Below are 8,602 nucleotides of genomic sequence, written 5' to 3' on the forward strand. Positions count from 1 at the left end.
CTAAAATAGTCGCGTGACAGAAAGTTGGAGACAAGTAGCCCGTTTTGTAGTGTCGTGTGACATGCCGTTCTGTAGCTGTACCCTCAATCTGAGATTTCATGAAAGTCAGTTTATAGGGGCTTCAACAAATCCCAATCTGTTCCAACCATCAATGTAAAGGTTGGGCTTCAAGAGATAAAAACATCTAAGGTCCTTCACACTTTTTCAAGAGCTCACGTTCATTTCATGGAAGTACTTTTTTTTGGATGTCTGGTCAATGTCAGTGTGCTCCAAAACACCAAAAAGAGCCACGCGCAATTAGTAAAATTAACAATCTTTATTAAATCCAATACACAAAAATGTACATATAAATATCATAGAATCATTACATCAATACGGTTAAAATGGATCCTATATAGCAGCGCATGGTAGGTCACACACACCAACAGCGGTCTTCAAATCCCACAAAAATGTAGCAACAAGTCCACAACTAGCTGGAGCCCATAGAACACTGTGTATAGCAGGGGTGAATCCAATGAGTACTACCATCAAAAATACAATGAGTATGAAGAGGATGAAGGATAAGATATTGTCGGTGGGGAGTTGGAGGGGGCTTCCTCACTTGGGGAGAGAGGATCTGGAGTGGACACACTCGTAGTAGATGATGGCCAGCATAAAGGAGCGTATACTCCTAGTTTACAGGACATATTTCAAGAAATTAAAAAATGTAATTTGTCAATCATGGACCTCTCTCTCCAGGTGGGGAATGTCAGAGAGTCTGTCAGTCTGCTCAGGGCAGATTTGCACAAATATAAGGATAGACTGGAAGAGGCCGAAAAAAGAATATCACGTACAGAGGATTTGTTACAGAAAATCACTCAAGATAAGGATAAGTTACAAATGGAGAATAGGGATATTAAAAATAAACTACTGCATATGGAAAATAGATCCAGAAGGACTAATTTGAGATGCGTGGGCTTTCCGGAGGGAGGGGGATGTGTTTACATTTGTCCAGAACTGGTTTATAGAGCAATTCGGACAGGAGGTTTCAACATTAAAGTTCCCTCCAGACCGCCCCCTCCGGGTACAAGACCTAGAGCAATACTAGTCAAGCTGTTGTCGGCTAAGGATAGAGATGACATTTTACGTAGAGCTAGGAAGAAGGGAAAGTTAGATTGCAATGGGGCTACAGTTATGGTATTTCCAGACTATGCCAAGGAAACTATGCAAGAGAGAGAGCCCGTTTTTTAGAGATTAAAAAAGAACTGCGTAGGAAGAATGTGTTACGCAGTGATGTTCCCGGCTAGGTTACGCGTTCAATGGCAGGACAAAGTCCGTTTTTTTGACTCCCTGGAAGATAGTAAAGCATGGATCGAGGATAAATTGTCTAATTAAACGGATGTGACTGGGGATGAGGGGGGTTAACGTTATAGAAGAGAGTCAGGGGCTAGTGCCCACTGGGTCAAAGGTGTGTGTGTTTTTTTTCTTCGTTTTTTTTCTTTCTCTCTCTCTCTCCTTCCCTCTCCTCTCTCATATCCATGCCCTCTTGAATATTCTGCCTTATTTGATCAACATTGGATTGATAAAATATGCGAATCGTTTCATGGAATGTTTAGGTATTAGGTACGGGGGTGAGACGAATGGCAATAATTAATGTTAATAAAAAATTTCTCCCCAGTATTATTTGTCTTCAAGAGATGCATTTGACCAAAGATACTGTAACCACCATGGATAGGCCATGGATACAGCATGCATTCCACGCTCTATATTCATCCTACTCCAGGGGTGTAAGTATCCTGATACATAAGGCTATTAAAATTAAAATAAATTATGTAGTTGTAGATAGTGAAGGTAGATATCTGTCCGTCATCATTCTTCATGAAGACAAGGTACATTTTATCAGACATAGTTTATCTTATTAGACCGGGTTATTCCATCAGAAGGAGCTGATGACAGAGGGTTCACAATCATGTGATAATGGTGGCCATTAGTCCTCCAGAATATAGAATTGTCCTTCACTGAGGCTGAAGGCTGAGCACATCAGCAAGGGTCCCTTGACTATGACATACTAACAGGACACCTCTATGATTAGAAGCCATCTTGGCATCTTGGACTGCCATATACAAGTATTTCCTATCAATATCTTCTTATCGACTTTGTACTTGAATGCATTTCCTGGAATTGATCTTTATGCTTTCGCTGTTTTGTAAGCTTTCTGTTTATTTCTTTTTTTTTTCTGTTTTTTCCCCACATCCTCTTTTTTTTGCATGAAGCAATGATGGAGGTCAGTTTGCATTTTTTGTAATGTCAGGCTTCCCTGTTTTGTTCGGAAGCTTCTGTCTGGTCTTTCCACCTCATTTATAGGAAGAAATATCCCCTTCTGCTCTGCATAGATTGCCAGCTCTTGGGTTCTTGAAGTTGAGATATTCCTAGGCTTTGCAGCACTGGAGAGATATTCCTAGGCTTTGCAGCACTGGAGAGATGTTCCTAGGCTTTGCAGCACTGGAGAGATGTTCCTAGGCTTTGCAGCACTGGAGAGATATTCCTAGGCTTTGCAGCCACTGGAGAGATGTTCCTAGGCTTTGCAGCACTGGAGAGATGTTCCTAGGCTTTGCAGCACTGGAGAGATGTTCCTAGGCTTTGCAGCACTGGAGAGATGTTCCTAGGCTTTGCAGCACTGGAGAGATGTTCCTAGGCTTTGCAGCACTGGAGAGATGTTCCTAGGCTTTGCAGCACTGGAGAGATATTCCTAGGCTTTGCAGCACTGGAGAGATGTTCCTAGGCTTTGCAGCACTGGAGAGATGTTCCTAGGCTTTGCAGCACTGGAGAGATGTTCCTGAACTGGGAGGGATGATAGACCGCAGGACGTAACAATTCATCAAATGTCTCTGTTGTGTGCAACTGCGGATACAGTGGCACAAACGCAGTTAGTTGCTTGTCACTTTGAGAAGGCACAATAAGCATGGTGGTTATAGTTTACTACAGCAGTGACATCTAGTAACAATACTACCATAATACTCCTTAGACAGGGCAAGGCAGAGCATGACACAGCACAATAAAATTGCGGTCCACAAAACACGGATCTGCAAGACACGTAAGACGTCCGTGTTACTTTCGTTTTTTTGGTTTTTTTTGCAAACCCATTGACTTCAGTTGTATGCCTTTTGCAGCCAAGAATAGGACATGTTCTATCTGTTAGGAGAACGGACACACAGATGCGGACAGCACACGAATGACAGCTGCGTGCGGTCTGTTTTTTTTTTGCAGACCCATAGAAATGAATTAGTCAATGTGCAATCGTACACACGTCGTGTGCCTGAGGTCTTGAAGGTAGAGTAGATAGCATCGTTCTACAGAAATGCCATATCCTGGTGGTACAAAAGTATGTTCATCCCTATTACCTGCTAGAGTAAGTGGTATCTGTAGTATCCTCAGGCCAGAATTTCATCATGGATCCTATAAAGAGTCTTCACCAGTATTAATGGCACAATGTGTCCACTGTAACAAAGTCATGACAGCATTCCACCAGCAGTGTAAAGCATGGTGATCTGGTTTGAGGCTGATTTGCTGGATCAACATTGCATAGGAAGGGAAGACATTGTGATACAGAAGCTCAGGAGAAAGTGGACCTTGTGGCATGATAATGACCCTAAACACCCACCAAGGAATGGCTGAAAAAACATAAATGGAGGGTTCTTAAAAGGCTCTAACATTTAGATGGGAGTACTTACTTTTTCACATGGCTGTATACCAATGGAAATTCTCAATTCCAATGTATCATAAGAGCAGGAACAGCCACTATGTGTGATATCGGGGTGTTTAAGAAACAGAAAGAGTTGATAGAGGCAAATCTTGTAGCTAACAGGATATGCTTTAACAGAAAAGCATAAAAGGGAAATAAAATAAAAGGACATAAAATACCTGGAATCGTGGTTGACTGTCAAGCTATAGACTCACTGGTATACGGCCATTTCTGTAACGCCACCTACCCCTGACTGCAGTGTACTTTGTTTTTTTTCCATTTCTGCTATAAACAGATGAGATAGGAATAACCCTTTTTATCCCTTCAAAACTTTGAAGATGGCGCCCACTTTGGAGCTGAGCTCCATAGGAGCACAGGGAATAGGCTGCAGTCTATGGGGGAAGCAATCGAATGATCACATGTCAAAGTCCCCTAGGGTGACTTTCAAAAGTATCAAAAAACTGTTTATCTAAATTCTAATCACCCCCTTTCCCCCATATTAAAAATTAATAAACATCATAGATATTGCAGACTCCCAAAATTCCCAAAATATTTATTTCATACTGAGATTCGCCGTTTTTTTCATTCACATGTGGTATCACTGTAATCGTACTGACCCAGAGAATGAAAGGAACAGGTCAGTTTTATCTCGTAGGGAACAATGTAAAAACAAACCCCATAAAACTATATAAATGTGGTATCACTGTAATTGTACTGACCCAGAGAATGAAGGGAACAGATCTGTTTTATCTCATAGGGAACGTTTAAAAACAAAACCATAAACTAAATGTGACGAATACCGTACCCCGACTGACGTCAGACGTCAAATACGTAGAGCCAGCGAGATACGGTATAGTCACTGGTTATCAAGGCGTGACGTTACACCGTCCCTGAGGGCCAGGTAAGGTCAGCTTGGTACAATGTTCACAGACTCCTCCTGTTCACATGGGCACAGAGAGGCAACAAGCTTAGGGAGCCTTTTTACTGCCCCAGTGAAACAGCGCTTCCTCAGCCCAGGAAGACTGCCACCAGCTTTTCGTTTGATATAAGCCTGGTCCGCTAATGGGATTCTATAGGGTGAAAAACCAACCCGCAGTAGTGTATAACTTGGCCGAAACACGGACTTAAGGGCTCACTAGACATAACACAATATACATAGAAAATATATACAGTGGTCTGAGTGGTAAATACAGATGGCGTGGTACAACAGGGTTAAGCAGAACAAAAGTCAGTTTACTAGATAGATGAGTCCTTTGGGTTGTGATGAATAATGGGTTTCTGTAAGGCTTGGCTGTAGTCACATGGGAGGCAGTGAGGTCAGCCGTCTCCAGGTCCCTTCCAAACACGAATGCAGCGTGACCCCCCCTTCAAAAGAAAGACATGCACGCTTGCGGGCACGAGCCTTTTGATCTGTAGCCAGCCCCTCCCCTCCCGGCCTCTGGGAGGAGTCCACTCCCCCACTTCTGCGGCTGGCAGAAAATGAGCCACAAAACTGATTAGGGCTCATGGCTCCTGACCAGAATGTCGCAGGGAGGTGGTTCTGGGACCAATGGATCCACCTGGGTTCCAGCTACCAGTAGAGTCCAAGCATGGTACCGTTATTTGGTTTCTGTGGGGAGATATGTATGTCTCCCCTCCCTGGCATCCCACCACCACACTATGACCACGGGCCTGTTCATTGTGGCCACAGGGACACAAATATGTATCTGGTTTATGTCTGTGATGGACGGGCGATTCATAATTCCTTATGAATCACCGGTTCCATGATGTCTGATAATGTTCATTGAACTGGGGAATTGCCTAGACCCCTTGCAGGGAAGCTTTCCTGCAGGATCCGTGCTATCTGAATGGAAGTGAAAAGTTGTAAACAAAGGTGACCTGCTAGAAGTTCTCTGCCATTTTGCTGGGCTTTGAAGCAGGGCCCCCCTGTGGAGTTCACTACCTCTGCTATCTGACAGCAGATGGCTGGTGTGGGAACATGTCTGACATTAAATAATAATCCATATTCCTCACACTATATAAATGTGAAATTGCTGTAATTGTACTGACCCAGAGAATGAAGGGAACGGGTCAGTTTTATCTCATAGGGAACGCCATAAAAACAAAACCCATAAACTATATAAATGTGGTATCAACAAAAAATGAAAATGAAAAAAATTTGAAAATGCCTCGGTCAGGAAGCCATTGAAAACATTTCACATTAGCAATCCAAAGTCAGGTTTGGTACCGAGGTACCAGCCAGTAGCGAAACCCAACTTCAGATTCCGAATTTGAAATGTTTTTAAAGAGGGTCTCTTCAGATCTATGAACAGAAGCTCGATTCCCTCAACACTAGATATCACTAATATAATAGTAATTTAATTACATAGTGATCAGACCTTCATTAACACCTGTTATCCAGCAGATTCATTTTCACCAAAACAGCAAATTTGAAAATCTTTCCTCATCGTTTTCCCCCAGGGACAATAGTTATTCTCAGAAATAATTGTGTAAGAATTCAGAGTGATCCCAGAATGTACAAACAGGAAAAAGGAAATCATTGATCAGAACAAAATGCTGTCAGTCTGCAAATTTTTCACTAACAAGAGCAGCCGTGTGCCAGAGGAGAACTGCATCTACATGACTGGTCACTATCTGCTCTGATCTACAGAATATCAGTATGGACAGCAATGAAAAAATGTGGTGGATGCGCACCTCCCTCTGGGTATGTGTCAATGGCCTAAAAGAAAACAGGACAAACCAAAAAAAATAAAGGGCAGTGGAAGCAGCACTCCTTACTGCAAATGCTATGTTTCGGCTAATCAAATCCATCTACAAGCTTGAAGAAGTCCTTGATTAGCCGAAACGTTGCATCTGGATTAAAGGTTACAAATTTGCTGTAAGGAGTGCTATTTCCATTGCCCTTCATTTTGGTTTACTCTGATATATATTCACTGACAAAAAACTACCACACCCATGCAGTTATGTCTCCGGCACAAGAGGGCAGAAAAGCTTTTCCCCATGTGCTCTATAAAAAGACTCTCAGGGCTACTTTTGGGCAGTGTACCTCTTGGTGAGAGGTCATTGACTGCTAGACATGCTTCTACAATGCACTTGAAGACATTTTGTCCAGTTGACAGACTTGGAGAGGAGGTACAGGATTTTCCTGTGTATTGGTTTCTGATTTTGGATCCTGATTTTGCCTGTCTGGTTTTCACCTCTTCCTTTTTCTGTTTAGGCCCCTGCACTTAGTTAAGAAGGGATTGTTGTCCAGTTGTGGGCCGTCACTTAGGAGCTCAGGGCTGCACTGTTCCCTACTCTTTCATGACATACGGGACCATCTGAGATGCCAGCTTCGGGAGCCTATGAGTGTGCAGGATCTACAGATCCAGCTGTAACATCTGTGGGCAAATGTGCTGCAGGATACCATAAAAAACCTGTATGCCTCCATGTCCAACCGTATTTCATCTTGAATCCAGCTAGAGGCTGCATCTTGTCATGTATCCAGCCTAGAGGCTAAATCTCATCCTGTATCCAGGCTAGAGACAGTATCTCACCTTGTATCCATACTAGAGACTGTATTTTATCTTGTATCCAGGCTAGAGGCCGTATCTCATCTTGTATCCAGACTAGAGGCCGTATCTCATCTTGTATCCAGGCTAGAGGCCGTATCTCATCTTGTATCCAGGCTAGAGGCAGTATCTCATCTTGTATCCAGGCTAGAGACTGTATTTTATCTTGTATCCAGGCTAGAGGCCGTATCTCATCCTGTATCCAGGCTAGAGGCCGTATCTCATCCTGTATCCAGGCTAGAGGCCGTATCTCATCTTGTATACAGGCTAGAGACTGTATTTTATCTTGTATCCAGGCTAGAGGCCATATCTCATCCTGTATCCAGGCTAGAGGCCGTATCTCATCTTGTATCCAGGCTAGAGGCCGTATCTCATCCTGTATCCAGGCTAGAGGCAGTATCTCATCTTGTATCCAGGCTAGAGACTGTATTTTATCTTGTATCCAGGCTAGAGGCAGTATCTCATCCTGTATCCAGGCTAGAGGCCGTATCTCATCTTGTATCCAGGCTAGAGGCCGTATCTCATCCTGTATCCAGGCTAGAGACTGTATTTTATCTTGTATCCAGGCTAGAGACTGTATTTTATCTTGTATCCAGGCTAGAGGCCGTATCTCATCCTGTATCCAGGCTAGAGGCTGTATCTCATCTTGTATCCAGACTAGAGACTGTATTTTATCTTGTATCCAGGCTAGAGACTGTATTTTATCTTGTATCCAGGCTAGAGGCCGTATCTCACATTGTATCCAGACTAGAGGCCGTATCTCATCTTGTATCCAGACTAGAGACTGTATTTTATCTTGTATCCAGGCTAGAGACTGTATTTTATCTTGTATCCAGGCTAGAGGCCGTATCTCATCGTGTATCCAGGCTAGAGGCCGTATCTCATCCTGTATCCAGGCTAGAGGCCGTATCTCATCCTGTATCCAGGCTAGAGGCCGTATCTCATCCTGTATCCAGGCTAGAGGCCGTATATCATCCTGTATCCAGGCTAGAGGCCGTATCTCATCTTGTATCCAGGCTAGAGGCCGTATCTCATCCTGTATCCAGGCTAGAGGCCGTATCTCATCCTGTATCCAGGCTAGAGGCCGTATCTCATCCTGTATCCAGGCTAGAGGCTGTATCTCATCTTGTATCCAGGCTACAGGCCGTATCTCATCCTGTATCCAGGCTAGAGGCTGTATCTCATCTTGTATCCAGGCTACAGGCAGCCAAACAGGGTCCTAAAGCCTCCTTTCAATTGTACAATGTTCCCCAATAAACTTCCCCTTTTGCTGTAATCACTTACATTTCTCATCATTACATTCACACATAGAAAGTTTCATTCCATTTCA

The sequence above is a fragment of the Bufo bufo genome, chromosome 11, assembly GCF_905171765.1.
Source record: "Bufo bufo chromosome 11, aBufBuf1.1, whole genome shotgun sequence".
In the NCBI taxonomy this organism is placed as follows: Eukaryota; Metazoa; Chordata; class Amphibia; order Anura; family Bufonidae; genus Bufo; species Bufo bufo.